The sequence below is a fragment of the Lemur catta genome, chromosome X, assembly GCF_020740605.2.
Source record: "Lemur catta isolate mLemCat1 chromosome X, mLemCat1.pri, whole genome shotgun sequence".
Classification (NCBI taxonomy): domain Eukaryota; kingdom Metazoa; phylum Chordata; class Mammalia; order Primates; family Lemuridae; genus Lemur; species Lemur catta.
The window spans coordinates 72,517,508-72,531,637 of NC_059155.1; the positions used below are offsets into that span (position 1 = coordinate 72,517,508).

A 14,130-nucleotide genomic window follows, 5' to 3' on the forward strand; every position below is an offset into this window, starting at 1 on the left:
TGGGAGAGGCAGGAAGGAGCCTCCCTGGAGCCTGCGGAGGGAGCGCGGCCCCGAGACCCCTGCGTCTCACACTCCTGGGCTCCGGGGCTGGGAGAGGGTGAATCTCTGTTGCTTGAAGCCCCCGAGTTTGTGCTACCTTGTTTGGGGGCCCCAGTAGGCTGGTGCACCAACCCCCACCTGCCCTGGCCCCTGTGTCTTTGCTGCCGACCAGACTATTTGGAGATGAAAGTCCTTTTACCGCCCGGAGGAGACCTGGGTCCCCTCTCCTGTCCTGTGTCCTGCAGGGTGGTGTGCATCCTATCAGGGGTCGGGGCGGTAGTAGGACCTGCCATGTGTTGCCTCTGCAGAGAGCTTGCCCCGGCGTCCCTCGAGGTCTGGCACCCTTGGGAGACGGCGGGTGCTCCAGGCTCACACGGCTGGCGGGTGGGCTTGAGGAGGCCTTGGCCGTGGGACCCCAGGTCCGGCCGAGCGCTGGGCAGGGGAGGCGGCCCCTGCAGACCGCGGGCTGCAGCCGACGCCCGGGTGAAGCCGTGAGGCAGATTCCGTCTGACGCACACGTCTGGGGCATTTCCCACTGGGTCTGGGGCCAAAACCTGTCACCAAAGAGCAGGGTTCAGGCAGAGGCCAGGAGAGGGCAGAGAGGAAATGTCACTGCTGTGGGATGTCCCAGGCTGTGCCCAGGACAGAACCAACCTTAGGATGTCACACCGGAGGGAGGGGACCTCCCGGACCCCCAGACCCGAGGGGGGGAGGTGTGGTCGGCTGAGAAGTGGGTCGGGTGGTGCTTCGGGTAAAGACACTGACATGCCCTGGTCCCAGAACAGCAGCAACGGGAGACAGGGGCCATGGGCCCTCCTTCCCTCCCTCCTCCTTCCTTCCCTCCTTCCTTCCCTCCTTCCCTCTTCCTTCCCTCCTTCCCTCCTTCCCTCCCTCCTCCTTCCCTCCTTCCCTCCTTCCTTCCCTCCTTCCCTCTTCCTTCCCTCCTTCCCTCCTTCCCTCCCTCCTCCTTCCCTCCTTCTCTCCTTCCTTCCCTCCTTCCCTCCTTCCTTCCTTCCCTCCCTCCTTCCCTCCTTCCCTCCTTCCCTCCTTCCTTCCCTCCTTCCCTCTCAACCTCTCTCTTTCCCTCCTTTTTCCCCCTTTCTTTTAAGGCAAAAAGAAAAAGAGAGAGAGAAACAACAGAAAAGCACTAGGCCCCTGGGGGAAGCGCTCACTGACCCCTTGATCCAAGACGTGCAGCCCTGCCTGGCGGGGGTGACCCGGGAGCACCTGCACACCCCGCGGAAGCCCCGAGGCTGAGGGATGGGGGGCCCTGCAGGGGTCTCTGCATGTGGGGGTGGCAGGGCTGACAGCAGGATCCTGGCCACACCTGTGTGAGCATGTTTACCCTGCTCCCCACCCCCCACCGCTGCCATCTGCAGGGACCCAGGGAGACTCGTGTTGGTCTCTGGGGGGGGGGGGGGGTCTCTGCACAGGGGTCCCAGCACCAAGATTGCCACATTTTCCTGTGCATGGCGAGACTCCTCTGTCACTCCTGAACGTGAGCAGACAACCAAAGATGCCCAAATACCCAAACACCAAAGCGAACAGGGTGGAAAATCAGCTCATGGGAAAATGACTAACCAGGGGATAGAAGATTTTTTAAAAAATTATTAATATTCATTGAAAAAAAGAACAGGACCGGGGTGGGGGAGGAAAGGCATGTTAAGAAAAACAGAAAGGAATTAAAAATGCCATTGTGAAAGTGACAAGACCCAGTGGATGAACACTGGGAGAAACTCCTCGAAAACAAAAGAGACGAGGAAATGGAAATAGCAGGAAAAGCCACGGACGGATCTACACGGGCCAGTATTCACAGGACGAGGGCTCCAGAGAGAAATTCAAGAGAACGGATGGGAACGAATCTCTCACAATTAAGTCAGAGAGTTTCTCAAACCTGGAGGCCAGGAGCTCCTGATGGAGGTGACACCACATGGCTGTGGCACTTCAGAGCCCGGGGACCCCTGGAGAGGTGACAAACTTCCAAGGAGAACAAGCAAAAACAACATGGAAGATTAGAAGACAGTGCCTTAACATACCTGCAATAATACAATAATAATAACAGTAATAGATTCCTATTCCGGGGTCTGTGTTGGGCTTTCGGATCAGGATGGGGCACTTGTGCCTGCAGGGGGGTGCCCAGTGGGGACCGGGATGCCATCGGGACCAGGTCCCTCTGGACCCCATGGCAAGAACGTTGTCTCCTCTGAGGAGCCGTTGGAGGCAGTAAGAGCAGGTGCCGGCCGGGTCTGGTTCTGTCTCGAGCCCGTCTCTCAGGCAGGCAGGGTGAGGCTGGGCCGGGGAAAGGCTGGGGCCACACCCCCACCTGGGGTGTGGGGCAGGGGTTGCATCCAAGGTCTTTTTTTTTTTTTTTTTTGAGACAGAGTCTCACTCTGTCTCACAGGCTGCAGTGCAGTGATGTCATCGTAGCTCACTGCAGCCTCCAACTCCTGGGCTCAAGCGATCCTCCTGCCTCAGCCTCCCGAGTAGCTGGGACTACAGGTGCTCACCACCACGCCTGGCTAATTTTTCTATTTTTAGTAGAGATGAGGCCTCGCTATTGCCCAGGCTGGTCTTGAACTCCTGATCCTCAAGCGATCCTCCCGCCTCGGCCTCCCAGAGTGCTGGGATTACTGGTGTGAGTCACTACACCCAGCCTCAGGGTGAATTTTGAAGGCAGCCGCCTGGATTTCCATGCCACCTTTCCTCCAGTTCTCAGGCTGGGGGATGGGGAAATCCAGGGTCTCTGGCCCTCTGTGGGGTTTGGGGACAGAGGGTGGCATCTAGGTGCAGATGGCTCACTGACAAGCCCTGGGCTCTCCGTCTGGGCCCCTGAGCTGTTTCCCCTCCAGGGAGAAAGCAGGAACTGGGACCACGGCCCTCCAGGCCCCACAGCAGGGGCAGCTTTCGATGCTTTTCTGCCTTTCAGGGACAGCCTGCTCCGTCCAAGCCGGGTCCGGGGTCACCGCACCTGCCTGGACACCCTTCCCGCCTCACGCTGTGAGTTATTCGGTCAATGTCCCCCAGTACCTGGCGATTTCAAACAACCTGAGGACAGCAGCTGCCTTGGACCTCCTGGCCCCTCCGCACCTGTGACCGGCCCTCAGTCAGCAGGACACGTGGGGCTTCACAAAGGGGCATCTCTTCTGTTTTCCTTGTCCTTGGGCTCTCACCGTTTCTTGACGCGTATTTGGGGGACTGAGCTCCTCCCTGGTGTCTCTCGGGGCACCTCTCTTGGCAACTTAGATGTGGGGTTCTGATATGAGCTGAGTGGTGTCCCCTCAAATTCATCCGTCAGAGCCCTGACCCCCAGGACCTCAGACTGTGGCTGTGTTTGCAGATGGGTCTTTAAAGAGGTGATTAAGGTAAACTGAGGCACTAGGGTGGACCCTGATGCAACAGGACTGGTGTCCTATAAGCAGAAGAGATGAGGACACAGACACGCACAGAGGGACGACCCCGTGAGGACACAGGGAGAAGACGGCGTCTACACGCCCAGGAGAGAGGCCTCGGGAGGGACCAGCCCTGAGACCCCTGGATCTGGGACTTCCAGCCTGCAGGACGGGAGAGGACACATGTCTGTGGTTTAACACATGCTCGGTCGGTGGGGCTCTGTTCTGGTCCCCCAAGCTGACCAATACAACATGTAGCATTTGCATAACATGACACGTACGACATACATCACAGAAACCAGCATGCCTGTCCCTGGCACCAGCCCTCCTGTTCCACAGTGGGCAGCATTCCAGCCCGCGGCTGCACCACGACACTCCCAGACCATGGACTGGGACCAGTGCTGTGTCATTTTGTGTTTGTATCCTGGGAGGACCCTAGAAAATGCCACTGGGCTGTGAAAGTCATGCACATGTGACTGGGGAGAGATTGCCGCATTCTTTACCACCAGGGGCACCTCTGGTGGGTCACAGTTGAGCGGACACACATTCCCTGCCGTGCCCTGGGAGGGAGGGAATTCCAGAGCTCCTAATCTGATCTTGCATGGAGGAGGGGGAGGAGGAGGGGGAGGAGGAGGAGGGGGAGGGGGAGGGGGAGGGGGAGGAGGGGGAGGAGGAGGAGGGGGAGGGGGAGGAGGAGGAAGATGAGGAGGGGGAGGAGGAGGAGGGGGGAGGGGGAGGGGGAGGAGGAGGAAGGTGAGGTCCCAAAGCCTTGCCGACCACTCGCCCACATGTGGCCACAGAACCATGGGCCCATCTGGGCCAGGGGACATAACTGCTATGTCCCCTCCACACACCTTTTCCAGGCCGTGGCTGATGTCTCCGTCTCTCGGGGCAGCTTCCCTGAGCCCTGCCATGCCGGCTGTCCACTTGGAAGCGTCACCTGTCCTCAGCTGAGCCCAGGCTTTGTCAGTTCTGTTCTTTTCTCTCGACAGTACTCGCGAGCGAGATGCCTTGGAGTGGAGCACGTCGTCTGTCCTGCCCTCCGAGTGGACGCCCCTCATCCATCAGCCCCTCTGGGGGTCCCCCAAGGCCAGCCTTCGTAGACGTCACTTCTCCCGGCCAAACTGCTAAAGATATTGAGAAACCGAGCACTTGACATTCCTCAGTTTGTGCAAACCAAGAAGCTTCGAAGCCATTGCCCAGCTGTTACCTGCTGGGCCCGTGTTACCCAACAAAACCGCTCGGTTTTTGGGTGCAGGGCACGGGGAGGGTTTCTCCTCTCCCCTCCAAGCCCCGCGGCACAGCTGTGACAACCAGGAAACTGACCGCAGGGACCTGAGGGGCCACGGGGCGCCCGCACGCCCTGGAACCTCGCCGGGGCAGCTGAGAAACGAGATCCGGCAGCCGGGACAGGTGGGCGCCCCGGTGTCAGGTAAGTCAGGACCCCAGGTAGTGGGGACGGCTAGAGTGCACGGGGGCTGCAGTCATTTAAAAAGAAGTTAACCATTAATCTGAGAGGATTGCAGATGCACACGCAGTTGTGGAAAGTATTAATAACACAAAGGCCGTGGGCGCCCCACACTGCGCCGTTTCCTTCCCTGGTAACAAGTTGCAAAAGGAGAATACGATGTTGCAACTGGGGTGTTGCCGTGACACAACGTTATTCAGATTTTCCCAGCCTTACTTAGTACGCAGTTCTGAGCAATTCCATCACGCCTAAATCGGTTCCTGAATGGCCCTTCTACAACCTACCCCTGCCCTGTCCCTTGAGTCTTTGGGGACACAGGGTCATTGTTAAACGCCCCCTTTGTCCCCCGGCTGAGGAGCGAGGGGCTGGGAAGCCCAGAGGCCGGAGGGAGGGGGAGTGGCCTCGGCAGGTCGGGAGGAACAGAAAGCGGGACATGGGGAGGCCCGGCGGCTAGGTGGGGACACGGGCTGGGGAGGCGCCCAGAATAGGGCCCCTGCCCGGCAGGGCTGATACCTGTGCGCGCTGTCGCTGGGGCCGGACGCCCTGTGACTTCCAGCTCGCGCTGCCCAGCGTCGCGGCCTGGGCCTGGCTTCCCGGGTTCTGAGTTTTAGTTTCCATCCCTCTCCCGAATCAGAAGTCCCCCCGGGGGTGAGGGCGTCCCTGGAGCTGGAGCTGGCGTTTCCCAGCGGAACTTGTCTCTCGAGCTCAGAGCCTGTCACCACCGAAGCAGCTGCCACCTGCCCGTAATCTGGGCACCGCGCCCGCCTGGGGGTTATCGCGGACGGCAGCCGGACCCGCCGGCCTTGCAACACCCTATATCTCTGTCCCCTGGCACCCGGGGCCCGACTGGCCACAGTGATAGGGACCGAGTGCATCCTTCACTCACGAAACGGCCTTGTTTTTGTTTTCCCACGCAAGCGAAGTGTTTCGAAAGACGCTTGCTCTTAGCGCCTTTTATCTCACCGCGCGGCAACCAGGGAGGTGCAGGTTTGGAAATTAAAAAATCTTATCAGCCACCAACTGTGTGTTATGAAATGAGTTATTTCTACATAGCTTTGACCCGTGACCGGGTCACCCTGTTTCGGCAGGGATGGCATCTGTGTTGGAGACTCCGATGGCTGTTTTTACTTTTTCTTCCTAGCGGCTCCAATACACCCGGCCTGGGCAGGTTGTTTTGTCCTTTTTAAATGCCCAGAGCCCAACCGGAGTGTTTCATGTGTGGTTTCAGCGAACTGGGACCGGAAAGTATCGTGCTGAATTCAGCTCGACCTTGCTGCTTTCCTCCCGAAGCCCTCGAACCCCGGACCCACAGTTAGCGAGTGGAGGTGGCCTCTGTGTCACTTGGCTTCAATCCTGCCAGCCGCCTTGGTGTCAGACCCCTCGGGGCTGTTTCCTTTCCCCCGAAGCTCTTTCCTCCTCTTCAAAGCTCTATTTTAGAAGGAGAGAAACAAAAGGTGAAATCAGCCCAAGCCTCCACTGATGCGTGAGCGGATACACAGAGCGTGGTCCGTCCACACGGCGGAATATTACGCAGCCATGAAAAGGAACAAGGCTCCGACACCTGCTACGACTCGGATGGACCTTGAAGACACGATGCCCAGGAGAGAAGCTGGCACGAAAGACCAGATGTCACAGGGCTCCGTTTCTAGGAAACATCCAGACCGGGCAAATCCAGAGAGTCAGAAAGTGGATTAGTGGTTACCAGGGGCGGGGGAGGGAAGGGGAGTGACTGCTAATGGGGATGGGGTCTCCTTTTGGGGTGATGAGAATGTTCTGGAACTAGACAAAGGTGGTAGTGGCACAGCATTGTGTGAACGTGGTAAATGGCAGTCATGGTAAAATTTATGTTATATGTATTTTATTGCAATGAAGACAGACAACAGACAGAGAGAGAGAGAGAGAGAGAATGGATCCAGGGAGATGGCAGAAAGTCCTGACTCTGCTTTCTGCAGGAATATTTCTGGGGACAAGACTGAGAATGTCTCCCAGGCCCTTGACGGAACCCGTTCTGTGTTCTGATGACCCTGGACACAGGCCTCCCTCTGTCTCACCTCTCAGAACAGTGCAAAATCTGGAAGTTTCTGTCACAGCTTCCTCAGGAAGCAGGCACTATCGGTGGAGTTCCTGGGAAGCCCTCCGCTCTCTGGCTGCAGAGCACGATGGCAGAAGGGGCAGCTCTGGAACTGTGAGGGGCGGGAGGGGCTGATCTGAAGGAAGAACCTCACCAGGATCAGCAGCTGGGAGCGGTGGGGTCTGGGTGGCTGCAGTGCAATCGCTGCTCTGTGGGGGCGTCATTGTGCCCACCAGACTGTCTTCGTCTGTCCAGGCTGCGAGAACAAAACCCCACAGCCTAGGCAGCTTGTAAACAACAGACATTTACTGCTCCCAGCTCTGGAGGCCGGAAGTCCAAGGTCCCGGCATGGCAGAGGCTGTGTCTGGTGGGGACTCACTTCCTGGTTCATAGATGGCGCCTTCTCGCTATGACCTCACATGGTGGAAGGGATGAGGGAGCTCTCTGGGGTCCCTTTTATAAGGACACTGGTCCCATCCATGAGGCTCCACCCTCAGGACCTCGTCCCCTCCCCAAGGCCCCACCTCCTACCGCCATCACCTTGGGGGTGAGGTTGCAACATAGGAATTTCGGGGTGACACAGACATTCAGACCGCAGCACCTGGGGAAGGAAATGCCTCCCTCAGAGCCTGGTTCACCTCCCCACCAGTGTCAGCAACCCCAGGTGTGGAGCTGCAAAGCCGTGAGTGCAGACTCTCTAGGATTAAGGACCAGAGCCCTGTCCTCTCCCCGGAGCACAGCAGGAGAGGGTCTCTGTGTTCCAGGGAAACCCGCCCTTGCCCTGTCTGCGTTCCCACTGCCCATACAGGTGGAGGTGTTGCCACCACGGAACTTACCTCAGCTACTTCTGAAACCTGCCTCCTGTCCCCCGCCATGACTTGCTCGGTATGGCTGTCCGGCTGCGCCAAATCTCTTTAAGGAACAAAATTCTTTGCAGTAATTTATTTAATAGCAATGGGATGCATAGAAAATGAGCCCCAGTAAGAGCAATGCAAGTTCATTACACACATTTTGGAAAACTGGCGAACGCCAGGTAGCATAAAACATCCCCGATAATTCCAACACCGAGAGACCAATGCAGGCAGACTCGTGGTTTGCAAACACTCAGACTGTACCGAAACACAGCCTGTCTTTGCTGGTTCTCACTTAACATCTTATTGTTGGTGTTTTCCCACATCACAACTGGCTTCTAATACGTGATTTTTTTTTTGGAAGTGAAATATTTTATTTTCATTGTAAAAACAAGGGTTTTTTTTTTTTTGAGTCAAAAACTGCAATCATACAATCATAAAAAAGGGAAAAAAGGCCCTGGGGTGGTGGCTCACACCTGTAATCCCAGCTGTTTGGGAGGCTGAGGTGGGAGGATCACTTGAGGCTGGGAGTTCGAGACCAGCCTGAGCAACATAGTGAGACCCTGTCGCTATAAAAAAGATTTTTTAAAAATGGAACAAACATCTGAAGTTTGAAGATAACCATTCCCAACATTGTGGTGTTGAGCTTCCACACAGACACACACACACACACATGCACACTCATACACATGCACACATGTACAGAACACACACAGTTGCACACACACATACAATTTCTCCTGCAAGGAATCTTACCCCATGTGTTGTGCTCTACCTTTTCCATTTTACTATAAAACACTGTGACTATCTTTCCTCACGAACAAATAGAACATTTCAAAATTTCTATGTGTCAGACAGCACAATTTTAAAACATGTGTCCTATGAATAAACATCTAGGTGTTTTTCCATTTTCTTAAAAGCATTACACACAATGCTCTAGTGAATAAACGCATCACTACACCTTTGCTGACCATTGGATCCAATCCACTGGGGCGATTGCTAGAAGCAAGCGCCAACAACTTAATTTTGACAACATTGGGCATCCAGTAAGGGGTTGAGATATTTCACCAGCTGGTAATACATCATGGTGTCGCCTGCTTCCCATGTCCCCTTTTGTTTTCTACTTGCTTTGTTTTATTTTTTTTGTGGCTGGTCCAGTGTCCGATTGGTCAAATAGCCACGGTGCTGTGTGACTGCCCTTGAGGTGGGGCAGCTACCTTCCCAGCAAAGCATCTGCCCACAGACTATGTTCACATTGCTAAGACAGACCCTCCTTGCTAATACAGTCATGCAAACATGTAAAACTGACACAACGCATACCCCCAGCCACAAGGAAACACCTGCTTCTCCACGCCCTGAGAGCACTGTGCAGGAATTTCTAATGCAGACATGTGCACAAAGGAGAGCAACGTTTAGGCTGTCCCAGTACCTAATGGTCTCTAGATTTAATTACGTGGGTTTTGGGTTGCTGCAAAATACCCCATCGGGACGGACAATCCAATTATCTAGCCGTTTCCTTCCTGTCAGTTTTTCACAAGTCACTGCGATTGGAGATGAGTCGATGGGAAGATGCTTGCCCTCATTTCTGATCCTTTCCGTAGTAAAAAAGCAAGATTCTGGGACACAGTTGCAAACTGCTAACATGCAGATACGTCTCACCAGGTGTTTCAGAGCATCTGACCATGAGGACATGCCCCGGCAGCCCGCAGGGGCTTGTGCCAGCGTACTCCAACCAACAGCGACCAGAGACTCAGCAGAATTGAAGCGGTAGACACGTTGGCGTTTCAATGTGGGTCTCTGACCATTCCCTGTGGGTGGATGTCTGACCAGGCTTTGCACTTGGAGGGCAACATCTGGCCAATTTCATGACATCTCTTCCACCACTATGTGTGCCAATCACCTTTGGTGGCAGCTTCTGTTATTGCACATGGAGTTTTATTGTTGCACACAGAGTTTTGTTGTTGCACGTGGAGTTTTGCTGTTGCATGTGGAGTTTCATTGTTGCATGCCGAGTTACATTGTTGCACATGGAGTCACATTGTTGCACGTGGAATTTTGATGTTGCACATGGAGTCTTGCCATTGCATGTGGAGCTACATTGTTGCACATGGAGATTTGTTGTTGCACATGGAGTTACATTGTTGTACATGGAGTTACATTGTTGCATGTGGAGATTGTTGCACATGGAGTTCATTGTTGCACATGGAGTTACAATGTTGCACGTGGAGTTCTGTCTTTGCACGTGGAGTTACATTGTTGCACATCGAGTTTTGCTGTTGCACATGGAGTTTTGCTGTTGCACATCAAGGTAGGAATCATTCACCAACAGCACAATTTGTGACAGTAGCTCAAGTTAACAACATACAGAAAGGATATTTTTGAGACGAGGAGGATGGTGCTGAAGCCTGAATCTCTGCTCGTCCACTCAAAAAATTATGGCATCTCCTCCACCGTCAGAATGTCCTCAGGTTCCTGCGAGTCTGACGGCAGGTGGGTCCCTTCCCAGGTGACCTGAGAGAGAAGAAACGGCACCACTGAGACAGCTCGCTGCCCACTGCCTGGTTCTCGTCTTAAGGGAACTTCCACAAAGACCAACGTGATTCACAACAGCCAAACTGTGGGAACCACCTGAGTGTCCCTCGGTAGATGGATGGATAAACTGAATGTGGCCCATCCACATGGTGGAATATTACACAGCCATGAAAAGGAATGAGGCTCTGACACCTGCTACAACATGAAGGGACGTAGAGAACCTCATGCTCCGTGAGAGACTCCAGACACAAAAGACCATGTATTATATGATTCTAGTACATCAAATATCTACAACAGGCAAACCTATAGAGACAGAAAGTCGATTACTGAGGACAGACAATGGAGAGTGAGTGCTTGGTGGGTACGGGGTCTCCTTCAGGGGAGTAAAATATTCTGAAACTAGACAGAGGTTGTGGCTGTAGCACATCGTGAATATGCTAAATACCCCTGAACTGCATGATTTAAATGGGCAAATTATCTGATATGGGAATTGTATCTCAATAAAGCTGCTTAAGAAATCAATAGATCAGGGAAACATTTGTGTCTGAGGGGCCTGCTGGCTGGGAGGGAGAGAGACCAGGAGCCCTCTCCCGGGCACAGGCAGACAGATGTCCCCTGACTGAGCACACGCAGACTTTAATGCTTACATTGGGGCACCCCCCCTCTGGGCCCTGGGGTGGACCTCTCACTCCTGCTGGGCTCAATGGCTCCAGGATCCTGCACCCTCAGGGACCCCTGAGGACAGCCCCAGGTCCTGGGACACAGGGTGTCTCCCCGAGCAATTGCATCAGAGAGGATCAGAGAGGAGACATCAGCAGCTTCCTTGAACCCTCAGGGCTGGCCATTGGGAGCGGGGCAGGTGGTGGTTGCAGAACTCGGGGAGGCCACCCCGAGGTTAAGCTGGGGTGATCCAGCCAGGCTAAGGAGGAGAACAGGGGCTACAGGGGGTGGCCTTGTGCACTCACGGGGGTCTCACCAGACCTTTGTTCATGCCACTGCCTACCAGTCCTGGCCCCCTGCAGAGTGGCATTTCCTGGCCCCCACATTTGAGAAGGGGAGCCCCAGAAGGAACCTGGAGGCCCCCTGTGCACGGCACAGCCAGGGATTTGGGTGGGAGGGCTGTCTGGAAGGGATCGACTCAGAACCTCTGTATCTTCCTCTCTTCAACTCCACAATGATGTTCCAGGTCAAAGTAACCCTCAGCGGACTCGAGTAATGCTCCCAGATGATTGATGAACCCTCAACTCTTCTAGGACCACACAGAGCTGGCTTCATGGAAGCCCCCAGGGATGCTAATATGGGCGGCCAGGGAGGGCTTCCCAGGAAACCTCCCTGTAGGGACCAAGGCCCCCAGCCCCCTAAATGGTTGTTGAAAAGTCCCTGACATGAGGGAAATTGATTAATAGGAGAAAGGCACACACATGTATGCAGCGTGTGCCCACAGGAGCCTTCAGAACGGAGACCCAAAGACACAGGGAAACTGTCCATGTTTGTGCTCAGGTTCAGCACAGCGTGGGTGGCCGTGTAGACATACGATGGGACAAAAGGGCCTGATCTGACGCTGACGGACCGAGTGGGGAACCCAGCAAGGCCTGTCTGTTTAGACCCTTCTTGGCCCCCTGAGCAGCCTCCTTCCTCCTGGGTGTGGGGCAGGGCCCTCTCTGGAGTGGGGGTCCCAGGACCTCCAGCCAAACAGGCAGTCAGAGAATTTCCTTACGGCCAGTGTTGCACAGAAAGGTGGAGGGAAAGTGGGAGTCGTACCTTCAGGATTTATGGCTGGCTTTGGGGAAAAGGGGTTCTGGTTTCTGTGACCCGCCCTGGGGAGGAGGGATTCTAGTTTCCATGGCTACCTCGGGGGAGGATGGGACAGAGACAGGAGGGCAGGAGAAGGTCAGAGAGAAACTTTGCTCTCAGGCTGCTGCTGAGAGCCTCATTTTGGGGTGCTTTTTTCTGAGCCCCATCTTCAAGGTGAAACCTGGAGCTGCTGTTCTGGGGGTGTATGCCTGTTCATTACGGGGAGCAGACATGGCCCATGCTCAAGGGCAGGTGAGAAGGGACAGAGGTTATCGCCTCAAAAATGCCCCTCAACCACCAGGGCAGGGGCAGGTGGATAGAAACGCCAGCTCCTCCCTCAATGCTCCTACAGGGTGATGCTGAGCTGGGAGACTCTGCAGCCCCCAAGGGCCCGGCAGTGGGGCGAGTCCTGGTGGTCCACAGTGGGAACTGTTTGCTCCGACAGGCTGGGGTCCTCCCTAAAGAGATACGTCCACCCAGAACCCGGGAATGTGTTTGGAAATAGGGATCCTGCAGATGTCCTCAAATGAAGGATCCCAAGATGAGACCATCCTGGATCAGGGAGGTCCCCAAACCCAATGACAGTGTCCCCCTAAGGGACAGCAGAGGAGACACAGATGCAGAGGAGAAGCCACGTGGAGACGGAGGCAGAGGCTGGAGTGACGCGGCCACAAGCCCAGGGACGCCTGGAGCCCCCAGGAGCTGGGAGAGGCAGGAAGGAGCCTCCCTGGAGCCTGCGGAGGGAGCGCAGCCCCGAGACCCCTGCGTCTCACACTCCTGGGCTCTGGGACTGGGAAGGGACACATGTCTGCTGTTTAAGTCCCCGGTTTAGGGCACCCGAGGACAGTTTATCTCTCTCTGCCCAGCCCTTGTGGGTGACAAAGCCACCCCTTGCCTGGCCCTCATGCAAGCGTCAGCCCCGCTGGGGGAGGAAGGAGCCCCCCCAGGGTGGCACACGGAGCCCCAAGACACCCCCACCTCACACCCGACACCCGGGATTCAGAGACAATGGGAGGTTGAGGGTGGGGTTTCTCACCTCGGGGTTTGGAAGGAAGATGCCAGTTAATTCCCCTTTCACCTGCGGGATGGGAGGGAACAGCCTCTGGCGGAGGGAGTACCTGGTGACAAAAGGGAGCCCATGAGGTGGACACGCTTCGCAGCCTGAGCACGGTGGCCGGTGCGGGACATGGGGATGGACCGGCGCCCACAGGCCTCTGCACCCTGCTGGCTCGCATTCGGCCCGGCTGGGATCAGCCACGTCCAGAGATGCTGTGCATGGGGTGGACACGGGGGGACATGCCGGTATCCTGGGGACGCTCGGTGTGGGGAGGATGCAGGCGCCCACATGGCCGGCACAGAACCGGGGGGGGCACAGTGATGTGGATTCTGGGGTGCAGCACCCCCCGTGGAGCTGAGGAGCTGACCTCAGCCCTGTCTATGGGTGAGCCACAGGGCCAAGCACCCCAGCCCTCTCCCAGCACCCCAAGACTGTCCAAGCACTTCCAGAATTCTCCAAGGAACCCTACAGCTCTCCAAGTACCCCAAGAACCCTCCATGCACTCCAAGACTGTCCAAGCACCTCCAGGATTCTCCAAGGAACCCCAGGTTTCTCCAAGTACCCCCCAACTCTCCCAGCACCCCAAGACTATCCATGCACCTCTAGGATTTCCAACGAACCCCATGCTCTCCAAATACCCCAGTACTCTCCATGTACCCCAAGACTATCTAAACCCCTCTAGGATTCTCCAAGGAACCCCAGCACTCTCCATGCACCCCAGGGACCTCTATGGACCCCAGGACTGCCCAGTGCTTGCATTTTGGTCTTTCCTTACCAAATGGTCCAGAGGTCCCTAGAGGAGGAGGACCTTCCCCACCCTGGGAACCCACCGACCATCTCTGTGCTGGGGTCTGTTTAGCGAGCCCTGGCTCTGGGCACCCCTAGGCCGTGATGCCAGATGGGGCACCGGTGTGCATGTGAGGTAGCCT

At 55.8% G+C, this 14,130-nt stretch overlaps 1 long non-coding RNA gene across 1 annotated transcript; it reads right to left on the reverse strand.

Moving 5' to 3' along the window:
- Nucleotides 1-5,802: 5,802 nt before the first annotated feature.
- Nucleotides 5,803-8,330, reverse strand: LOC123628074. Its single transcript, XR_006731588.1, has 4 exons — nt 7,804-8,330; nt 7,508-7,568; nt 6,948-7,223; nt 5,803-6,324 (listed from the first exon to the last, which is right to left on the reverse strand). It is a non-coding gene; the product is annotated as an uncharacterized LOC123628074 (long non-coding RNA).
- Nucleotides 8,331-14,130: the final 5,800 nt, after the last annotated feature.